This window comes from Schistocerca piceifrons, unplaced genomic scaffold (genome assembly GCF_021461385.2).
Source record: "Schistocerca piceifrons isolate TAMUIC-IGC-003096 unplaced genomic scaffold, iqSchPice1.1 HiC_scaffold_651, whole genome shotgun sequence".
NCBI classification, from domain to species: Eukaryota; Metazoa; Arthropoda; class Insecta; order Orthoptera; family Acrididae; genus Schistocerca; species Schistocerca piceifrons.
The window spans coordinates 45,122-65,441 of NW_025728896.1; the positions used below are offsets into that span (position 1 = coordinate 45,122).

Here is a 20,320-nt window from a genome sequence, read left to right on the forward strand (position 1 = left end):
AATTCACGCTTCCTAGATATTCGTTACTGCATAGAATAATTCTTTTGTCTGCGGCGTCTTCAGTATCCGTCTTCTGGAAATTTTGCTTGCAGTATATTGTGCAATCTTTTCGTTATGAGTTGGTGCTTGGTTTCCCGATGTTCTTTTGTTTAGTGCATTCGCCTTCTCTTAACCCTGAGAAACCACATACCGAAACTGAGGCACTGCCGGCTGTTCATAAGCAGTGCTCGATGCAGTTATTTCGCTTTTTATTCGTTGCCTTTAATATTCTTCTCATCAGTGGTGAGTGCTGCCTGCAGAAAGCGTTTATCTTGCGAATTCACGTGAAAGTTTGTGTTCCCTGTGAGGCGCACTACTTGGGATTAACTTGACTGCTCCAGCCAGGTGGCTCGTTGGTCTAGGGGTATGATTCCTGCTTTGGGTGCAGGAGGTCCCGGGTTCAAATCCCGGACGAGCCCTCGCGTTTTGTGCAAACTGATCGCACGTCAGTGGCTGAGTCAGCGCAAAAAGCTCGCCGTCAATATCAAACGAATTTCTTATTCGACGTGAGCAATTGACACTCTGGTCCGACGCGTGAAGGCGATTACGAAGGTTTCGGGTACAGGTGGTAGCAGATGCAATTTCCCAATCTAAAAACGAAAAAAAATTAAAAAAAAAAAAAAAAAAAAAGGGGGTATGATTCCTGCTTTGGGTGCAGGAGGTCCCGGGTTCAAATCCCGGACGAGCCCTGCCATTTTGACCGTGCTGAAGAGTAGGTGGAACTCAGCCCCGGTTGCAGCTCCTCAATGAAGAGTAGACGCCTGTTATAGCACGTGGATATAACAAGAATGCGGCACCAGTAAAGTACGTAGGTGGAATTCGGTAGAAAAGCAGACGGTAATTTTGCATGCAACGGAAAACAAGGTTGTCTTTGCGGGATATGTGCACCGTGAGTGGAGATTCAGCTTAATTGTGCGACAGTCTACCCTCATCTTACTAGCGACGGCAACAACCAAGGGGTGGCATGTAAGATTGAGCGTGGCTAAGAGTTTCTCATTATTAGTTAGCATCACACTTTGACAGAGCTGTGACAAGGCGAGTAGGGTGAGCTCAGGAAAGCCAGTAGCAAGCGCACTTGAAGTAGCCCTGAAGAACCGGATTATAAATTTTGCCAGCCATAATGGAGCTAGGGGCGTTCTCAGTTACCAAATACCGGTGCAATAAGAGAGCAACAGTATTTGACCGTAAAATGACGCCCTATCCGTCTAGCATACGACATTGCTTGTCTCTGCATACGCGGACGTCAGGTCATCTCGGAAATGAAATCCGAAATATAGATTAAAATTGTTGTGTTCCCGCCCGGGATCGAACCGGGGACCTTCTGCGTGTAAAGCAGACGTGATAACCGCTACACCACGGAAACGACGGTTCTTTTCATGTACCACCCGGAGACTCGTAATAGCAACAGTTTGTCTTCTGTGTTAGCAAGGGCATCGGCTACGAGCTCCCTCCGATTCGTGAAGTTCCTGTAGTAAAAGACGTCGATGGAAACAATCCAACCGCGACAGACAGGGAGAACGCTGGCTGAGCTGCAGCCCTACATGGTGAGACCATCAAAGGTGGCGTCATTCACATGCAGTGCGTTTTCGGAACGAATAGGCTCGTTGGTCTAGGGGTATGATTCCTGCTTCGGGTGCAGGAGGTCCCGGGTTCAAATCCCGGACGAGCCCTTGCGTTTTGTACAACGGTGCGGTAACAAATCGCATGGCGGCGGCTGTTTCGCGCATTTCCAGGCCTCCAAGTCAGCGCTAAAATCCGACAACCAGTTCTGAAACCGTTTCATGTTTCATTTGAGCCATGTGCACCCTGCTGATGGAACGTTTGAAGTTGATTTAAATGGTCACAGTAGAGATCGTAGCAAGTGTCTTGCTGAGTGCGACGAAAACGGGTTTCCGCCCGCAATCGAGCCGGGGACCTTCTGCGTGTTAGGCACGGCGCCTGGGCTCGGCGGCAGCTGCTGCTCTTTCCTTCCTTACGAGATACCGTCGATTCGCGCAGTCGTTATTGCAAAAGATGTCACCAAAGGCAATCGCTTCGTTAGCGGCACGGTGCCTGGGCTCGGCGGCAGCTCTACATGGAGGCACCAGCAGCCCAGCCAGGCCGCCGCCGGCACCGGCGCGCCACAGCCCAAGGAGTCGGCGGCCGCCCTGCAATGCCCCTGCCGTTGCATATTCCACCCGCCTCATATCCTCCCCATGTCTGACTCACTACCCCAAATGACACTGCAGTGGACGTGCTTATTACTATCGCTTTTGGAAGAACCAAGGCGCAGTATTCTAGTGTCGAACCGGTACTGCAAATTGGGATTAAGCAAAAATTTATTGTGTGGTCGAGCGACAGCTTCGGCTCGCTCTTCCTACATGATCGCTTCTTGTGCGGAATAATTCCTAGCTCGCCGATGGCTTCAGAGTTGGTCTTCTCGAAGTTTTGCTTTCGCACTGCATTCCGCAATCTTTTCGTTATGAGTTGTGTGCTTCGGTTTCCCGACTTTCTTGTGTTTAGTGCGTTTGGCTTCTCTTAACCCTTAGCCACCGCTTGCCGAAATTTCCACACTATCATCTGTCGATCTGCAGAGCTCGATGAAGGCATCGCGGCCGTTCCTGAGCTCGTGGAACGGTCGAATCTGTAGTTGTTTCCAGATCTCTCCCACACAACGGCCTCCCAGAAGCTTGGATTACAGAAGTACGCCACTACTCCCAGCCGGAGATTCACGATTGAAAGCAGAATGACATGAGCTACACGCAGCTCCGATTTTTTTTTTGTGTCTGACCTACTTTGAAAGACTTTGTAGTCGATTTACTTACTACTATCGCTGTTGGAAACCAGGTGATAACCGCACAGTATTCTAGAGACGATGAGGTAATGAAAATTTAGAATAAGTAAAACAGTATCAAAAGAAGTTGTGTGGTGGAGCAGCACATGCAATTCACGCTTCCTAGATATTCGTTACTGCATAGAATAATTCTTTTGTCTGCGGCGTCTTCAGTATCCGTCTTCTGGAAATTTTGCTTGCAGTATATTGTGCAATCTTTTCGTTATGAGTTGGTGCTTGGTTTCCCGATGTTCTTTTGTTTAGTGCATTCGCCTTCTCTTAACCCTGAGAAACCACATACCGAAACTGAGGCACTGCCGGCTGTTCATAAGCAGTGCTCGATGCAGTTATTTCGCTTTTTATTCGTTGCCTTTAATATTCTTCTCATCAGTGGTGAGTGCTGCCTGCAGAAAGCGTTTATCTTGCGAATTCACGTGAAAGTTTGTGTTCCCTGTGAGGCGCACTACTTGGGATTAACTTGACTGCTCCAGCCAGGTGGCTCGTTGGTCTAGGGGTATGATTCCTGCTTTGGGTGCAGGAGGTCCCGGGTTCAAATCCCGGACGAGCCCTAGCGTTTTGTGCAAACTGATCGCACGTCAGTGGCTGAGTCAGCGCAAAAAGCTCGCCGTCAATATCAAATGAACTTCTTATTCGATGTGAGCAATTGACACTCTGGTCCGACGCGTTAAAAAAAAAAAATAAAAAAAAAAAAAAGTGGCTGGGGTACCTGGCTCTCACCCAGGAGGCCGGGGTTCGATTCCCGGTACCGGAAATGCGCATTTTGTTGCTCCTCTTATGCGACTTGGCCCGACTTAGCTCGACTGACGCTACGCTGACGCTTGCAGAAAACTACGTTAAGTACGATTCGTGGTAACAAGTGACGGCGAGAGCGATGCGACACCTGTCCACCTCTTATCGAGGCACCTAACTGTGGTCAACAAAGCTGGAGGACTGCAAGACATTGCCACGGGGGCTGAATGCAGCTAACCACACTGCTTAGTGTCCTAACAGCGGAGACAGGTTCAAAAAAAAAAAAAAAAAAAAAAAAAATGGGTATAATTCCTGCTTAGGGTGCAGGAGGTCCCGGGTTCAAATCCCGGACGAGCCCTCGCGTTTTGTGCAAACTGATCGCACGTCAGTGGCTGAGTCAGCGCAAAAAGCTCGCCGTCAATATCAAACGAATTTCTTATTCGACGTGAGCAATTGACACTCTGGTCCGACGCGTGAAGGCGATTACGAAGGTTTCGGGTACAGGTGGTAGCAGATGCAATTTCCCAATCTAAAAACGAAAAAAAATTAAAAAAAAAAAAAAAAAAAAAGGGGGTATGATTCCTGCTTTGGGTGCAGGAGGTCCCGGGTTCAAATCCCGGACGAGCCCTGCCATTTTGACCGTGCTGAAGAGTAGGTGGAACTCAGCCCCGGTTGCAGCTCCTCAATGAAGAGTAGACGCCTGTTATAGCACGTGGATATAACAAGAATGCGGCACCAGTAAAGTACGTAGGTGGAATTCGGTAGAAAAGCAGACGGTAATTTTGCATGCAACGGAAAACAAGGTTGTCTTTGCGGGATATGTGCACCGTGAGTGGAGATTCAGCTTAATTGTGCGACAGTCTACCCTCATCTTACTAGCGACGGCAACAACCAAGGGGTGGCATGTAAGATTGAGCGTGGCTAAGAGTTTCTCATTATTAGTTAGCATCACACTTTGACAGAGCTGTGACAAGGCGAGTAGGGTGAGCTCAGGAAAGCCAGTAGCAAGCGCACTTGAAGTAGCCCTGAAGAACCGGATTATAAATTTTGCCAGCCATAATGGAGCTAGGGGCGTTCTCAGTTACCAAATACCGGTGCAATAAGAGAGCAACAGTATTTGACCGTAAAATGACGCCCTATCCGTCTAGCATACGACATTGCTTGTCTCTGCATACGCGGACGTCAGGTCATCTCGGAAATGAAATCCGAAATATAGATTAAAATTGTTGTGTTCCCGCCCGGGATCGAACCGGGGACCTTCTGCGTGTAAAGCAGACGTGATAACCGCTACACCACGGAAACGACGGTTCTTTTCATGTACCACCCGGAGACTCGTAATAGCAACAGTTTGTCTTCTGTGTTAGCAAGGGCATCGGCTACGAGCTCCCTCCGATTCGTGAAGTTCCTGTAGTAAAAGACGTCGATGGAAACAATCCAACCGCGACAGACAGGGAGAACGCTGGCTGAGCTGCAGCCCTACATGGTGAGACCATCAAAGGTGGCGTCATTCACATGCAGTGCGTTTTCGGAACGAATAGGCTCGTTGGTCTAGGGGTATGATTCCTGCTTCGGGTGCAGGAGGTCCCGGGTTCAAATCCCGGACGAGCCCTTGCGTTTTGTACAACGGTGCGGTAACAAATCGCATGGCGGCGGCTGTTTCGCGCATTTCCAGGCCTCCAAGTCAGCGCTAAAATCCGACAACCAGTTCTGAAACCGTTTCATGTTTCATTTGAGCCATGTGCACCCTGCTGATGGAACGTTTGAAGTTGATTTAAATGGTCACAGTAGAGATCGTAGCAAGTGTCTTGCTGAGTGCGACGAAAACGGGTTTCCGCCCGCAATCGAGCCGGGGACCTTCTGCGTGTTAGGCACGGCGCCTGGGCTCGGCGGCAGCTGCTGCTCTTTCCTTCCTTACGAGATACCGTCGATTCGCGCAGTCGTTATTGCAAAAGATGTCACCAAAGGCAATCGCTTCGTTAGCGGCACGGTGCCTGGGCTCGGCGGCAGCTCTACATGGAGGCACCAGCAGCCCAGCCAGGCCGCCGCCGGCACCGGCGCGCCACAGCCCAAGGAGTCGGCGGCCGCCCTGCAATGCCCCTGCCGTTGCATATTCCACCCGCCTCATATCCTCCCCATGTCTGACTCACTACCCCAAATGACACTGCAGTGGACGTGCTTATTACTATCGCTTTTGGAAGAACCAAGGCGCAGTATTCTAGTGTCGAACCGGTACTGCAAATTGGGATTAAGCAAAAATTTATTGTGTGGTCGAGCGACAGCTTCGGCTCGCTCTTCCTACATGATCGCTTCTTGTGCGGAATAATTCCTAGCTCGCCGATGGCTTCAGAGTTGGTCTTCTCGAAGTTTTGCTTTCGCACTGCATTCCGCAATCTTTTCGTTATGAGTTGTGTGCTTCGGTTTCCCGACTTTCTTGTGTTTAGTGCGTTTGGCTTCTCTTAACCCTTAGCCACCGCTTGCCGAAATTTCCACACTATCATCTGTCGATCTGCAGAGCTCGATGAAGGCATCGCGGCCGTTCCTGAGCTCGTGGAACGGTCGAATCTGTAGTTGTTTCCAGATCTCTCCCACACAACGGCCTCCCAGAAGCTTGGATTACAGAAGTACGCCACTACTCCCAGCCGGAGATTCACGATTGAAAGCAGAATGACATGAGCTACACGCAGCTCCGATTTTTTTTTTGTGTCTGACCTACTTTGAAAGACTTTGTAGTCGATTTACTTACTACTATCGCTGTTGGAAACCAGGTGATAACCGCACAGTATTCTAGAGACGATGAGGTAATGAAAATTTAGAATAAGTAAAACAGTATCAAAAGAAGTTGTGTGGTGGAGCAGCACATGCAATTCACGCTTCCTAGATATTCGTTACTGCATAGAATAATTCTTTTGTCTGCGGCGTCTTCAGTATCCGTCTTCTGGAAATTTTGCTTGCAGTATATTGTGCAATCTTTTCGTTATGAGTTGGTGCTTGGTTTCCCGATGTTCTTTTGTTTAGTGCATTCGCCTTCTCTTAACCCTGAGAAACCACATACCGAAACTGAGGCACTGCCGGCTGTTCATAAGCAGTGCTCGATGCAGTTATTTCGCTTTTTATTCGTTGCCTTTAATATTCTTCTCATCAGTGGTGAGTGCTGCCTGCAGAAAGCGTTTATCTTGCGAATTCACGTGAAAGTTTGTGTTCCCTGTGAGGCGCACTACTTGGGATTAACTTGACTGCTCCAGCCAGGTGGCTCGTTGGTCTAGGGGTATGATTCCTGCTTTGGGTGCAGGAGGTCCCGGGTTCAAATCCCGGACGAGCCCTAGCGTTTTGTGCAAACTGATCGCACGTCAGTGGCTGAGTCAGCGCAAAAAGCTCGCCGTCAATATCAAATGAACTTCTTATTCGATGTGAGCAATTGACACTCTGGTCCGACGCGTTAAAAAAAAAAAATAAAAAAAAAAAAAAGTGGCTGGGGTACCTGGCTCTCACCCAGGAGGCCGGGGTTCGATTCCCGGTACCGGAAATGCGCATTTTGTTGCTCCTCTTATGCGACTTGGCCCGACTTAGCTCGACTGACGCTACGCTGACGCTTGCAGAAAACTACGTTAAGTACGATTCGTGGTAACAAGTGACGGCGAGAGCGATGCGACACCTGTCCACCTCTTATCGAGGCACCTAACTGTGGTCAACAAAGCTGGAGGACTGCAAGACATTGCCACGGGGGCTGAATGCAGCTAACCACACTGCTTAGTGTCCTAACAGCGGAGACAGGTTCAAAAAAAAAAAAAAAAAAAAAAAAAATGGGTATAATTCCTGCTTAGGGTGCAGGAGGTCCCGGGTTCAAATCCCGGACGAGCCCTCGCGTTTTGTGCAAACTGATCGCACGTCAGTGGCTGAGTCAGCGCAAAAAGCTCGCCGTCAATATCAAACGAATTTCTTATTCGACGTGAGCAATTGACACTCTGGTCCGACGCGTGAAGGCGATTACGAAGGTTTCGGGTACAGGTGGTAGCAGATGCAATTTCCCAATCTAAAAACGAAAAAAAATTAAAAAAAAAAAAAAAAAAAAAGGGGGTATGATTCCTGCTTTGGGTGCAGGAGGTCCCGGGTTCAAATCCCGGACGAGCCCTGCCATTTTGACCGTGCTGAAGAGTAGGTGGAACTCAGCCCCGGTTGCAGCTCCTCAATGAAGAGTAGACGCCTGTTATAGCACGTGGATATAACAAGAATGCGGCACCAGTAAAGTACGTAGGTGGAATTCGGTAGAAAAGCAGACGGTAATTTTGCATGCAACGGAAAACAAGGTTGTCTTTGCGGGATATGTGCACCGTGAGTGGAGATTCAGCTTAATTGTGCGACAGTCTACCCTCATCTTACTAGCGACGGCAACAACCAAGGGGTGGCATGTAAGATTGAGCGTGGCTAAGAGTTTCTCATTATTAGTTAGCATCACACTTTGACAGAGCTGTGACAAGGCGAGTAGGGTGAGCTCAGGAAAGCCAGTAGCAAGCGCACTTGAAGTAGCCCTGAAGAACCGGATTATAAATTTTGCCAGCCATAATGGAGCTAGGGGCGTTCTCAGTTACCAAATACCGGTGCAATAAGAGAGCAACAGTATTTGACCGTAAAATGACGCCCTATCCGTCTAGCATACGACATTGCTTGTCTCTGCATACGCGGACGTCAGGTCATCTCGGAAATGAAATCCGAAATATAGATTAAAATTGTTGTGTTCCCGCCCGGGATCGAACCGGGGACCTTCTGCGTGTAAAGCAGACGTGATAACCGCTACACCACGGAAACGACGGTTCTTTTCATGTACCACCCGGAGACTCGTAATAGCAACAGTTTGTCTTCTGTGTTAGCAAGGGCATCGGCTACGAGCTCCCTCCGATTCGTGAAGTTCCTGTAGTAAAAGACGTCGATGGAAACAATCCAACCGCGACAGACAGGGAGAACGCTGGCTGAGCTGCAGCCCTACATGGTGAGACCATCAAAGGTGGCGTCATTCACATGCAGTGCGTTTTCGGAACGAATAGGCTCGTTGGTCTAGGGGTATGATTCCTGCTTCGGGTGCAGGAGGTCCCGGGTTCAAATCCCGGACGAGCCCTTGCGTTTTGTACAACGGTGCGGTAACAAATCGCATGGCGGCGGCTGTTTCGCGCATTTCCAGGCCTCCAAGTCAGCGCTAAAATCCGACAACCAGTTCTGAAACCGTTTCATGTTTCATTTGAGCCATGTGCACCCTGCTGATGGAACGTTTGAAGTTGATTTAAATGGTCACAGTAGAGATCGTAGCAAGTGTCTTGCTGAGTGCGACGAAAACGGGTTTCCGCCCGCAATCGAGCCGGGGACCTTCTGCGTGTTAGGCACGGCGCCTGGGCTCGGCGGCAGCTGCTGCTCTTTCCTTCCTTACGAGATACCGTCGATTCGCGCAGTCGTTATTGCAAAAGATGTCACCAAAGGCAATCGCTTCGTTAGCGGCACGGTGCCTGGGCTCGGCGGCAGCTCTACATGGAGGCACCAGCAGCCCAGCCAGGCCGCCGCCGGCACCGGCGCGCCACAGCCCAAGGAGTCGGCGGCCGCCCTGCAATGCCCCTGCCGTTGCATATTCCACCCGCCTCATATCCTCCCCATGTCTGACTCACTACCCCAAATGACACTGCAGTGGACGTGCTTATTACTATCGCTTTTGGAAGAACCAAGGCGCAGTATTCTAGTGTCGAACCGGTACTGCAAATTGGGATTAAGCAAAAATTTATTGTGTGGTCGAGCGACAGCTTCGGCTCGCTCTTCCTACATGATCGCTTCTTGTGCGGAATAATTCCTAGCTCGCCGATGGCTTCAGAGTTGGTCTTCTCGAAGTTTTGCTTTCGCACTGCATTCCGCAATCTTTTCGTTATGAGTTGTGTGCTTCGGTTTCCCGACTTTCTTGTGTTTAGTGCGTTTGGCTTCTCTTAACCCTTAGCCACCGCTTGCCGAAATTTCCACACTATCATCTGTCGATCTGCAGAGCTCGATGAAGGCATCGCGGCCGTTCCTGAGCTCGTGGAACGGTCGAATCTGTAGTTGTTTCCAGATCTCTCCCACACAACGGCCTCCCAGAAGCTTGGATTACAGAAGTACGCCACTACTCCCAGCCGGAGATTCACGATTGAAAGCAGAATGACATGAGCTACACGCAGCTCCGATTTTTTTTTTGTGTCTGACCTACTTTGAAAGACTTTGTAGTCGATTTACTTACTACTATCGCTGTTGGAAACCAGGTGATAACCGCACAGTATTCTAGAGACGATGAGGTAATGAAAATTTAGAATAAGTAAAACAGTATCAAAAGAAGTTGTGTGGTGGAGCAGCACATGCAATTCACGCTTCCTAGATATTCGTTACTGCATAGAATAATTCTTTTGTCTGCGGCGTCTTCAGTATCCGTCTTCTGGAAATTTTGCTTGCAGTATATTGTGCAATCTTTTCGTTATGAGTTGGTGCTTGGTTTCCCGATGTTCTTTTGTTTAGTGCATTCGCCTTCTCTTAACCCTGAGAAACCACATACCGAAACTGAGGCACTGCCGGCTGTTCATAAGCAGTGCTCGATGCAGTTATTTCGCTTTTTATTCGTTGCCTTTAATATTCTTCTCATCAGTGGTGAGTGCTGCCTGCAGAAAGCGTTTATCTTGCGAATTCACGTGAAAGTTTGTGTTCCCTGTGAGGCGCACTACTTGGGATTAACTTGACTGCTCCAGCCAGGTGGCTCGTTGGTCTAGGGGTATGATTCCTGCTTTGGGTGCAGGAGGTCCCGGGTTCAAATCCCGGACGAGCCCTAGCGTTTTGTGCAAACTGATCGCACGTCAGTGGCTGAGTCAGCGCAAAAAGCTCGCCGTCAATATCAAATGAACTTCTTATTCGATGTGAGCAATTGACACTCTGGTCCGACGCGTTAAAAAAAAAAAATAAAAAAAAAAAAAAGTGGCTGGGGTACCTGGCTCTCACCCAGGAGGCCGGGGTTCGATTCCCGGTACCGGAAATGCGCATTTTGTTGCTCCTCTTATGCGACTTGGCCCGACTTAGCTCGACTGACGCTACGCTGACGCTTGCAGAAAACTACGTTAAGTACGATTCGTGGTAACAAGTGACGGCGAGAGCGATGCGACACCTGTCCACCTCTTATCGAGGCACCTAACTGTGGTCAACAAAGCTGGAGGACTGCAAGACATTGCCACGGGGGCTGAATGCAGCTAACCACACTGCTTAGTGTCCTAACAGCGGAGACAGGTTCAAAAAAAAAAAAAAAAAAAAAAAAATGGGTATAATTCCTGCTTAGGGTGCAGGAGGTCCCGGGTTCAAATCCCGGACGAGCCCTCGCGTTTTGTGCAAACTGATCGCACGTCAGTGGCTGAGTCAGCGCAAAAAGCTCGCCGTCAATATCAAACGAATTTCTTATTCGACGTGAGCAATTGACACTCTGGTCCGACGCGTGAAGGCGATTACGAAGGTTTCGGGTACAGGTGGTAGCAGATGCAATTTCCCAATCTAAAAACGAAAAAAAATTAAAAAAAAAAAAAAAAAAAAAGGGGGTATGATTCCTGCTTTGGGTGCAGGAGGTCCCGGGTTCAAATCCCGGACGAGCCCTGCCATTTTGACCGTGCTGAAGAGTAGGTGGAACTCAGCCCCGGTTGCAGCTCCTCAATGAAGAGTAGACGCCTGTTATAGCACGTGGATATAACAAGAATGCGGCACCAGTAAAGTACGTAGGTGGAATTCGGTAGAAAAGCAGACGGTAATTTTGCATGCAACGGAAAACAAGGTTGTCTTTGCGGGATATGTGCACCGTGAGTGGAGATTCAGCTTAATTGTGCGACAGTCTACCCTCATCTTACTAGCGACGGCAACAACCAAGGGGTGGCATGTAAGATTGAGCGTGGCTAAGAGTTTCTCATTATTAGTTAGCATCACACTTTGACAGAGCTGTGACAAGGCGAGTAGGGTGAGCTCAGGAAAGCCAGTAGCAAGCGCACTTGAAGTAGCCCTGAAGAACCGGATTATAAATTTTGCCAGCCATAATGGAGCTAGGGGCGTTCTCAGTTACCAAATACCGGTGCAATAAGAGAGCAACAGTATTTGACCGTAAAATGACGCCCTATCCGTCTAGCATACGACATTGCTTGTCTCTGCATACGCGGACGTCAGGTCATCTCGGAAATGAAATCCGAAATATAGATTAAAATTGTTGTGTTCCCGCCCGGGATCGAACCGGGGACCTTCTGCGTGTAAAGCAGAGGTGATAACCGCTACACCACGGAAACGACGGTTCTTTTCATGTACCACCCGGAGACTCGTAATAGCAACAGTTTGTCTTCTGTGTTAGCAAGGGCATCGGCTACGAGCTCCCTCCGATTCGTGAAGTTCCTGTAGTAAAAGACGTCGATGGAAACAATCCAACCGCGACAGACAGGGAGAACGCTGGCTGAGCTGCAGCCCTACATGGTGAGACCATCAAAGGTGGCGTCATTCACATGCAGTGCGTTTTCGGAACGAATAGGCTCGTTGGTCTAGGGGTATGATTCCTGCTTCGGGTGCAGGAGGTCCCGGGTTCAAATCCCGGACGAGCCCTTGCGTTTTGTACAACGGTGCGGTAACAAATCGCATGGCGGCGGCTGTTTCGCGCATTTCCAGGCCTCCAAGTCAGCGCTAAAATCCGACAACCAGTTCTGAAACCGTTTCATGTTTCATTTGAGCCATGTGCACCCTGCTGATGGAACGTTTGAAGTTGATTTAAATGGTCACAGTAGAGATCGTAGCAAGTGTCTTGCTGAGTGCGACGAAAACGGGTTTCCGCCCGCAATCGAGCCGGGGACCTTCTGCGTGTTAGGCACGGCGCCTGGGCTCGGCGGCAGCTGCTGCTCTTTCCTTCCTTACGAGATACCGTCGATTCGCGCAGTCGTTATTGCAAAAGATGTCACCAAAGGCAATCGCTTCGTTAGCGGCACGGTGCCTGGGCTCGGCGGCAGCTCTACATGGAGGCACCAGCAGCCCAGCCAGGCCGCCGCCGGCACCGGCGCGCCACAGCCCAAGGAGTCGGCGGCCGCCCTGCAATGCCCCTGCCGTTGCATATTCCACCCGCCTCATATCCTCCCCATGTCTGACTCACTACCCCAAATGACACTGCAGTGGACGTGCTTATTACTATCGCTTTTGGAAGAACCAAGGCGCAGTATTCTAGTGTCGAACCGGTACTGCAAATTGGGATTAAGCAAAAATTTATTGTGTGGTCGAGCGACAGCTTCGGCTCGCTCTTCCTACATGATCGCTTCTTGTGCGGAATAATTCCTAGCTCGCCGATGGCTTCAGAGTTGGTCTTCTCGAAGTTTTGCTTTCGCACTGCATTCCGCAATCTTTTCGTTATGAGTTGTGTGCTTCGGTTTCCCGACTTTCTTGTGTTTAGTGCGTTTGGCTTCTCTTAACCCTTAGCCACCGCTTGCCGAAATTTCCACACTATCATCTGTCGATCTGCAGAGCTCGATGAAGGCATCGCGGCCGTTCCTGAGCTCGTGGAACGGTCGAATCTGTAGTTGTTTCCAGATCTCTCCCACACAACGGCCTCCCAGAAGCTTGGATTACAGAAGTACGCCACTACTCCCAGCCGGAGATTCACGATTGAAAGCAGAATGACATGAGCTACACGCAGCTCCGATTTTTTTTTTGTGTCTGACCTACTTTGAAAGACTTTGTAGTCGATTTACTTACTACTATCGCTGTTGGAAACCAGGTGATAACCGCACAGTATTCTAGAGACGATGAGGTAATGAAAATTTAGAATAAGTAAAACAGTATCAAAAGAAGTTGTGTGGTGGAGCAGCACATGCAATTCACGCTTCCTAGATATTCGTTACTGCATAGAATAATTCTTTTGTCTGCGGCGTCTTCAGTATCCGTCTTCTGGAAATTTTGCTTGCAGTATATTGTGCAATCTTTTCGTTATGAGTTGGTGCTTGGTTTCCCGATGTTCTTTTGTTTAGTGCATTCGCCTTCTCTTAACCCTGAGAAACCACATACCGAAACTGAGGCACTGCCGGCTGTTCATAAGCAGTGCTCGATGCAGTTATTTCGCTTTTTATTCGTTGCCTTTAATATTCTTCTCATCAGTGGTGAGTGCTGCCTGCAGAAAGCGTTTATCTTGCGAATTCACGTGAAAGTTTGTGTTCCCTGTGAGGCGCACTACTTGGGATTAACTTGACTGCTCCAGCCAGGTGGCTCGTTGGTCTAGGGGTATGATTCCTGCTTTGGGTGCAGGAGGTCCCGGGTTCAAATCCCGGACGAGCCCTAGCGTTTTGTGCAAACTGATCGCACGTCAGTGGCTGAGTCAGCGCAAAAAGCTCGCCGTCAATATCAAATGAACTTCTTATTCGATGTGAGCAATTGACACTCTGGTCCGACGCGTTAAAAAAAAAAAAAAAAATAAAAAAAAAAAAAAAGTGGCTGGGGTACCTGGCTCTCACCCAGGAGGCCGGGGTTCGATTCCCGGTACCGGAAATGCGCATTTTGTTGCTCCTCTTATGCGACTTGGCCCGACTTAGCTCGACTGACGCTACGCTGACGCTTGCAGAAAACTACGTTAAGTACGATTCGTGGTAACAAGTGACGGCGAGAGCGATGCGACACCTGTCCACCTCTTATCGAGGCACCTAACTGTGGTCAACAAAGCTGGAGGACTGCAAGACATTGCCACGGGGGCTGAATGCAGCTAACCACACTGCTTAGTGTCCTAACAGCGGAGACAGGTTCAAAAAAAAAAAAAAAAAAAAAAAAAATGGGTATAATTCCTGCTTAGGGTGCAGGAGGTCCCGGGTTCAAATCCCGGACGAGCCCTCGCGTTTTGTGCAAACTGATCGCACGTCAGTGGCTGAGTCAGCGCAAAAAGCTCGCCGTCAATATCAAACGAATTTCTTATTCGACGTGAGCAATTGACACTCTGGTCCGACGCGTGAAGGCGATTACGAAGGTTTCGGGTACAGGTGGTAGCAGATGCAATTTCCCAATCTAAAAACGAAAAAAAATTAAAAAAAAAAAAAAAAAAAAAGGGGGTATGATTCCTGCTTTGGGTGCAGGAGGTCCCGGGTTCAAATCCCGGACGAGCCCTGCCATTTTGACCGTGCTGAAGAGTAGGTGGAACTCAGCCCCGGTTGCAGCTCCTCAATGAAGAGTAGACGCCTGTTATAGCACGTGGATATAACAAGAATGCGGCACCAGTAAAGTACGTAGGTGGAATTCGGTAGAAAAGCAGACGGTAATTTTGCATGCAACGGAAAACAAGGTTGTCTTTGCGGGATATGTGCACCGTGAGTGGAGATTCAGCTTAATTGTGCGACAGTCTACCCTCATCTTACTAGCGACGGCAACAACCAAGGGGTGGCATGTAAGATTGAGCGTGGCTAAGAGTTTCTCATTATTAGTTAGCATCACACTTTGACAGAGCTGTGACAAGGCGAGTAGGGTGAGCTCAGGAAAGCCAGTAGCAAGCGCACTTGAAGTAGCCCTGAAGAACCGGATTATAAATTTTGCCAGCCATAATGGAGCTAGGGGCGTTCTCAGTTACCAAATACCGGTGCAATAAGAGAGCAACAGTATTTGACCGTAAAATGACGCCCTATCCGTCTAGCATACGACATTGCTTGTCTCTGCATACGCGGACGTCAGGTCATCTCGGAAATGAAATCCGAAATATAGATTAAAATTGTTGTGTTCCCGCCCGGGATCGAACCGGGGACCTTCTGCGTGTAAAGCAGACGTGATAACCGCTACACCACGGAAACGACGGTTCTTTTCATGTACCACCCGGAGACTCGTAATAGCAACAGTTTGTCTTCTGTGTTAGCAAGGGCATCGGCTACGAGCTCCCTCCGATTCGTGAAGTTCCTGTAGTAAAAGACGTCGATGGAAACAATCCAACCGCGACAGACAGGGAGAACGCTGGCTGAGCTGCAGCCCTACATGGTGAGACCATCAAAGGTGGCGTCATTCACATGCAGTGCGTTTTCGGAACGAATAGGCTCGTTGGTCTAGGGGTATGATTCCTGCTTCGGGTGCAGGAGGTCCCGGGTTCAAATCCCGGACGAGCCCTTGCGTTTTGTACAACGGTGCGGTAACAAATCGCATGGCGGCGGCTGTTTCGCGCATTTCCAGGCCTCCAAGTCAGCGCTAAAATCCGACAACCAGTTCTGAAACCGTTTCATGTTTCATTTGAGCCATGTGCACCCTGCTGATGGAACGTTTGAAGTTGATTTAAATGGTCACAGTAGAGATCGTAGCAAGTGTCTTGCTGAGTGCGACGAAAACGGGTTTCCGCCCGCAATCGAGCCGGGGACCTTCTGCGTGTTAGGCACGGCGCCTGGGCTCGGCGGCAGCTGCTGCTCTTTCCTTCCTTACGAGATACCGTCGATTCGCGCAGTCGTTATTGCAAAAGATGTCACCAAAGGCAATCGCTTCGTTAGCGGCACGGTGCCTGGGCTCGGCGGCAGCTCTACATGGAGGCACCAGCAGCCCAGCCAGGCCGCCGCCGGCACCGGCGCGCCACAGCCCAAGGAGTCGGCGGCCGCCCTGCAATGCCCCTGCCGTTGCATATTCCACCCGCCTCATATCCTCCCCATGTCTGACTCACTACCCCAAATGACACTGCAGTGGACGTGCTTATTACTATCGCTTTTGGAAGAACCAAGGCGCAGTATTCTAGTGTCGAACCGGTACTGCAAATTGGGATTAAGCAAAAATTTATTGTGTGGTCGAGCGACAGCTTCGGCTCGCTCTTCCTACATGATCGCTTCTTGTGCGGAATAATTCCTAGCTCGCCGATGGCTTCAGAGTTGGTCTTCTCGAAGTTTTGCTTTCGCACTGCATTCCGCAATCTTTTCGTTATGAGTTGTGTGCTTCGGTTTCCCGACTTTCTTGTGTTTAGTGCGTTTGGCTTCTCTTAACCCTTAGCCACCGCTTGCCGAAATTTCCACACTATCATCTGTCGATCTGCAGAGCTCGATGAAGGCATCGCGGCCGTTCCTGAGCTCGTGGAACGGTCGAATCTGTAGTTGTTTCCAGATCTCTCCCACACAACGGCCTCCCAGAAGCTTGGATTACAGAAGTACGCCACTACTCCCAGCCGGAGATTCACGATTGAAAGCAGAATGACATGAGCTACACGCAGCTCCGATTTTTTTTTTGTGTCTGACCTACTTTGAAAGACTTTGTAGTCGATTTACTTACTACTATCGCTGTTGGAAACCAGGTGATAACCGCACAGTATTCTAGAGACGATGAGGTAATGAAAATTTAGAATAAGTAAAACAGTATCAAAAGAAGTTGTGTGGTGGAGCAGCACATGCAATTCACGCTTCCTAGATATTCGTTACTGCATAGAATAATTCTTTTGTCTGCGGCGTCTTCAGTATCCGTCTTCTGGAAATTTTGCTTGCAGTATATTGTGCAATCTTTTCGTTATGAGTTGGTGCTTGGTTTCCCGATGTTCTTTTGTTTAGTGCATTCGCCTTCTCTTAACCCTGAGAAACCACATACCGAAACTGAGGCACTGCCGGCTGTTCATAAGCAGTGCTCGATGCAGTTATTTCGCTTTTTATTCGTTGCCTTTAATATTCTTCTCATCAGTGGTGAGTGCTGCCTGCAGAAAGCGTTTATCTTGCGAATTCACGTGAAAGTTTGTGTTCCCTGTGAGGCGCACTACTTGGGATTAACTTGACTGCTCCAGCCAGGTGGCTCGTTGGTCTAGGGGTATGATTCCTGCTTTGGGTGCAGGAGGTCCCGGGTTCAAATCCCGGACGAGCCCTAGCGTTTTGTGCAAACTGATCGCACGTCAGTGGCTGAGTCAGCGCAAAAAGCTCGCCGTCAATATCAAATGAACTTCTTATTCGATGTGAGCAATTGACACTCTGGTCCGACGCGTTAAAAAAAAAAAATAAAAAAAAAAAAAAGTGGCTGGGGTACCTGGCTCTCACCCAGGAGGCCGGGGTTCGATTCCCGGTACCGGAAATGCGCATTTTGTTGCTCCTCTTATGCGACTTGGCCCGACTTAGCTCGACTGACGCTACGCTGACGCTTGCAGAAAACTACGTTAAGTACGATTCGTGGTAACAAGTGACGGCGAGAGCGATGCGACACCTGTCCATCTCTTATCGAGGCACCTAACTGTGGTCAACAAAGCTGGAGGACTGCAAGACATTGCCACGGGGGCTGAATGCAGCTAACCACACTGCTTAGTGTCCTAACAGCGGAGACAGGTTCAAAAAAAAAAAAAAAAAAAAAAAAAAAATGGGTATAATTCCTGCTTAGGGTGCAGGAGGTCCCGGGTTCAAATCCCGGACGAGCCCTCGCGTTTTGTGCAAACTGATCGCACGTCAGTGGCTGAGTCAGCGCAAAAAGCTCGCCGTCAATATCAAACGAATTTCTTATTCGACGTGAGCAATTGACACTCTGGTCCGACGCGTGAAGGCGATTACGAAGGTTTCGGGTACAGGTGGTAGCAGATGCAATTTCCCAATCTAAAAACGAAAAAAAATTAAAAAAAAAAAAAAAAAAAAAAGGGGGTATGATTCCTGCTTTGGGTGCAGGAGGTCCCGGGTTCAAATCCCGGACGAGCCCTGCCATTTTGACCGTGCTGAAGAGTAGGTGGAACTCAGCCCCGGTTGCAGCTCCTCAATGAAGAGTAGACGCCTGTTATAGCACGTGGATATAACAAGAATGCGGCACCAGTAAAGTACGTAGGTGGAATTCGGTAGAAAAGCAGACGGTAATTTTGCATGCAACGGAAAACAAGGTTGTCTTTGCGGGATATGTGCACCGTGAGTGGAGATTCAGCTTAATTGTGCGACAGTCTACCCTCATCTTACTAGCGACGGCAACAACCAAGGGGTGGCATGTAAGATTGAGCGTGGCTAAGAGTTTCTCATTATTAGTTAGCATCACACTTTGACAGAGCTGTGACAAGGCGAGTAGGGTGAGCTCAGGAAAGCCAGTAGCAAGCGCACTTGAAGTAGCCCTGAAGAACCGGATTATAAATTTTGCCAGCCATAATGGAGCTAGGGGCGTTCTCAGTTACCAAATACCGGTGCAATAAGAGAGCAACAGTATTTGACCGTAAAATGACGCCCTATCCGTCTAGCATACGACATTGCTTGTCTCTGCATACGCGGACGTCAGGTCATCTCGGAAATGAAATCCGAAATATAGATTAAAATTGTTGTGTTCCCGCCCGGGATCGAACCGGGGACCTTCTGCGTGTAAAGCAGACGTGATAACCGCTACACCACGGAAACGACGGTTCTTTTCATGTACCACCCGGAGACTCGTAATAGCAACAGTTTGTCTTCTGTGTTAGCAAGGGCATCGGCTACGAGCTCCCTCCGATTCGTGAAGTTCCTGTAGTAAAAGACGTCGATGGAAACAATCCAACCGCGACAGACAGGGAGAACGCTGGCTGAGCTGCAGCCCTACATGGTGAGACCATCAAAGGTGGCGTCATTCACATGCAGTGCGTTTTCGGAACGAATAGGCTCGTTGGTCTAGGGGTATGATTCCTGCTTCGGGTGCAGGAGGTCCCGGGTTCAAATCCCGGACGAGCCCTTGCGTTTTGTACAACGGTGCGGTAACAAATCGCATGGCGGCGGCTGTTTCGCGCATTTCCAGGCCTCCAAGTCAGCGCTAAAATCCGACAACCAGTTCTGAAACCGTTTCATGTTTCATTTGAGCCATGTGCACCCTGCTGATGGAACGTTTGAAGTTGATTTAAATGGTCACAGTAGAGATCGTAGCAAGTGTCTTGCTGAGTGCGACGAAAACGGGTTTCCGCCCGCAATCGAGCCGGGGACCTTCTGCGTGTTAGGCACGGCGCCTGGGCTCGGCGGCAGCTGCTGCTCTTTCCTTCCTTACGAGATACCGTCGATTCGCGCAGTCGTTATTGCAAAAGATGTCACCAAAGGCAATCGCTTCGTTAGCGGCACGGTGCCTGGGCTCGGCGGCAGCTCTACATGGAGGCACCAGCAGCCCAGCCAGGCCGCCGCCGGCACCGGCGCGCCACAGCCCAAGGAGTCGGCGGCCGCCCTGCAATGCCCCTGCCGTTGCATATTCCACCCGCCTCATATCCTCCCCATGTCTGACTCACTACCCCAAATGACACTGCAGTGGACGTGCTTATTACTATCGCTTTTGGAAGAACCAAGGCGCAGTATTCTAGTGTCGAACCGGTACTGCAAATTGGGATTAAGCAAAAATTTATTGTGTGGTCGAGCGACAGCTTCGGCTCGCTCTTCCTACATGATCGCTTCTTGTGCGGAATAATTCCTAGCTCGCCGATGGCTTCAGAGTTGGTCTTCTCGAAGTTTTGCTTTCGCACTGCATTCCGCAATCTTTTCGTTATGAGTTGTGTGCTTCGGTTTCCCGACTTTCTTGTGTTTAGTGCGTTTGGCTTCTCTTAACCCTTAGCCACCGCTTGCCGAAATTTCCACACTATCATCTGTCGATCTGCAGAGCTCGATGAAGGCATCGCGGCCGTTCCTGAGCTCGTGGAACGGTCGAATCTGTAGTTGTTTCCAGATCTCTCCCACACAACGGCCTCCCAGAAGCTTGGATTACAGAAGTACGCCACTACTCCCAGCCGGAGATTCACGATTGAAAGCAGAATGACATGAGCTACACGCAGCTCCGATTTTTTTTTTGTGTCTG

At 49.5% G+C, this 20,320-nt stretch overlaps 18 non-coding genes across 18 annotated transcripts; 12 read left to right on the plus strand and 6 right to left on the minus strand.

The window, feature by feature from the left end:
• The first annotated feature begins 386 nt into the window (after positions 1 to 386).
• Trnap-ugg lies at positions 387 to 458 on the plus strand. Its single transcript has one exon. It is a non-coding gene; the product is annotated as a tRNA-Pro (tRNA).
• An 871-nt stretch (positions 459 to 1,329) lies between these two features.
• Trnav-uac lies at positions 1,330 to 1,402 on the minus strand. Its single transcript has one exon. It is a non-coding gene; the product is annotated as a tRNA-Val (tRNA).
• A 235-nt stretch (positions 1,403 to 1,637) lies between these two features.
• Positions 1,638 to 1,709, plus strand: Trnap-cgg. The gene has a single exon. It is a non-coding gene; the product is annotated as a tRNA-Pro (tRNA).
• Positions 1,710 to 3,348: 1,639 nt separating this feature from the next.
• Trnap-ugg lies at positions 3,349 to 3,420 on the plus strand. Its single transcript has one exon. It is a non-coding gene; the product is annotated as a tRNA-Pro (tRNA).
• A 1,410-nt stretch (positions 3,421 to 4,830) lies between these two features.
• Trnav-uac lies at positions 4,831 to 4,903 on the minus strand. Its single transcript has one exon. It is a non-coding gene; the product is annotated as a tRNA-Val (tRNA).
• A 235-nt stretch (positions 4,904 to 5,138) lies between these two features.
• Positions 5,139 to 5,210, plus strand: Trnap-cgg. Its single transcript has one exon. It is a non-coding gene; the product is annotated as a tRNA-Pro (tRNA).
• A 1,639-nt stretch (positions 5,211 to 6,849) lies between these two features.
• Trnap-ugg lies at positions 6,850 to 6,921 on the plus strand. The gene has a single exon. It is a non-coding gene; the product is annotated as a tRNA-Pro (tRNA).
• Positions 6,922 to 8,331: 1,410 nt separating this feature from the next.
• Trnav-uac lies at positions 8,332 to 8,404 on the minus strand. The gene has a single exon. It is a non-coding gene; the product is annotated as a tRNA-Val (tRNA).
• A 235-nt stretch (positions 8,405 to 8,639) lies between these two features.
• On the plus strand, positions 8,640 to 8,711 carry Trnap-cgg. Its single transcript has one exon. It is a non-coding gene; the product is annotated as a tRNA-Pro (tRNA).
• A 1,639-nt stretch (positions 8,712 to 10,350) lies between these two features.
• Positions 10,351 to 10,422, plus strand: Trnap-ugg. The gene has a single exon. It is a non-coding gene; the product is annotated as a tRNA-Pro (tRNA).
• Positions 10,423 to 11,831: 1,409 nt separating this feature from the next.
• On the minus strand, positions 11,832 to 11,904 carry Trnav-uac. The gene has a single exon. It is a non-coding gene; the product is annotated as a tRNA-Val (tRNA).
• A 235-nt stretch (positions 11,905 to 12,139) lies between these two features.
• Positions 12,140 to 12,211, plus strand: Trnap-cgg. Its single transcript has one exon. It is a non-coding gene; the product is annotated as a tRNA-Pro (tRNA).
• Positions 12,212 to 13,850: 1,639 nt separating this feature from the next.
• On the plus strand, positions 13,851 to 13,922 carry Trnap-ugg. The gene has a single exon. It is a non-coding gene; the product is annotated as a tRNA-Pro (tRNA).
• A 1,416-nt stretch (positions 13,923 to 15,338) lies between these two features.
• On the minus strand, positions 15,339 to 15,411 carry Trnav-uac. The gene has a single exon. It is a non-coding gene; the product is annotated as a tRNA-Val (tRNA).
• Positions 15,412 to 15,646: 235 nt separating this feature from the next.
• Positions 15,647 to 15,718, plus strand: Trnap-cgg. Its single transcript has one exon. It is a non-coding gene; the product is annotated as a tRNA-Pro (tRNA).
• A 1,639-nt stretch (positions 15,719 to 17,357) lies between these two features.
• On the plus strand, positions 17,358 to 17,429 carry Trnap-ugg. The gene has a single exon. It is a non-coding gene; the product is annotated as a tRNA-Pro (tRNA).
• Positions 17,430 to 18,842: 1,413 nt separating this feature from the next.
• Positions 18,843 to 18,915, minus strand: Trnav-uac. The gene has a single exon. It is a non-coding gene; the product is annotated as a tRNA-Val (tRNA).
• A 235-nt stretch (positions 18,916 to 19,150) lies between these two features.
• Trnap-cgg lies at positions 19,151 to 19,222 on the plus strand. Its single transcript has one exon. It is a non-coding gene; the product is annotated as a tRNA-Pro (tRNA).
• The last annotated feature ends 1,098 nt before the right edge of the window (positions 19,223 to 20,320 follow it).